The sequence below is a fragment of the Schistocerca cancellata genome, chromosome 1 (genome assembly GCF_023864275.1).
Source record: "Schistocerca cancellata isolate TAMUIC-IGC-003103 chromosome 1, iqSchCanc2.1, whole genome shotgun sequence".
Lineage (NCBI taxonomy): Eukaryota > Metazoa > Arthropoda > Insecta > Orthoptera > Acrididae > Schistocerca > Schistocerca cancellata.
Window position 1 is genome coordinate 235026652 of NC_064626.1, and position 1279 is coordinate 235027930.

Below are 1279 nucleotides of genomic sequence, written 5' to 3' on the forward strand. Positions count from 1 at the left end.
TCAGTGTTAGGTCAAACTAACGCCATAGGATGTCGCCAGAATGCAAGAAAGTGTGAAACAAGTTAGTAAATATATGTGCGCGATTTGTTGTTAGACTTCTTGGTCTTAATGGGAAAGTGTCCAGACCAAATAACTATATTTTAAGCTCTAGATACAGGGACGGTGTACAAAGTGTGGCAATGCTTAGAAGAGAATTTCCGGATTTACAGCACCCCGAAGTAGGCCATGGATGGTAACCAGGGAACCTTCACACTAACTTATGTTGTCTCCGCTGTGGATAAACAATAAGGGCAGACGGTGAAGGAAATGTACCGCTTTAACGTAGCGCGTTATGTGCCTCCAGGCACGGCGTGACGCAGTACGCATGTCTACACACCGGACGAGCGAAATATCTCGCCGCCTCCGTGGCGCAATCGGCTAGCGCGTTCGGCTGTTAACCGAAAGGTTGGTGGTTCGAGCCCACCCGGGGGCGTAATTTTATTCATCTCCATTCATTCATAAATGGACTTCGTTAACAGAATTAGTTATTGAAATGATAACTTGTGCACAATATTGGCAGTTTCTAAATACAGCACATTCGGCTGTTAACCGAAACGTTGGTTGTTCGATCCCACCAGGGTCCGTAATTTTATTCGTTCCCATTCATCCTTTAATGGATTTCGATAACAGAATTAATTATTGAAATGATAACTTGTGCACAGTATTGACAGTTTCTAAAGACGAGGCATGATAGTTGACGGGAAAAAGGATACTGACAGAAACATTAATTCGTCATCCTGTAATTAAACTTCGTCCTTCATACTTCACAAAAACCGTTTGGAAGAAAGGACCCTGTCAACGAATGATTAAATTTAGAAGGAAATTGCTATGGACAGCGGCAAGGATATAGAATAGCATAAAAATGTCTATCAGCATCTGTTTCTGTCACATTAGTGGTTACAAGTTGTGTATGCTAAAGTTACTGTGTTCTCTTCACTGGTGGAAATTTATACTGAGGGAGAGTAGCACGTAATTAAGTAACATTTCTATTTTTTGCCCTTCTGCTGTGTGTCTACAACGCTTTTTATTTTATTTTGTTGCTGTTTAGTGTACACACCACGCAACCAACATCTTGTTAGGTAAGTCGGACATTTCATGATATGTTAGTACGTACAGAACACACAATACCTGATAATGGATCGTAGTAATACAGCATGGTAATTGCCAACGAACAGAACCATTTAGACTATTGACAGAGTAGTATAAATACAGTAATCTGTTCTGAAATAAAACTGCTACA

General features: G+C 40.6%; 1 non-coding gene across 1 annotated transcript; it reads left to right on the forward strand.

Moving 5' to 3' along the window:
• The first annotated feature begins 398 nt into the window (after positions 1-398).
• Positions 399-472, forward strand: Trnan-guu (transfer RNA asparagine (anticodon GUU)). The gene has a single exon. It is a non-coding gene; the product is annotated as a tRNA-Asn (tRNA).
• The last annotated feature ends 807 nt before the right edge of the window (positions 473-1279 follow it).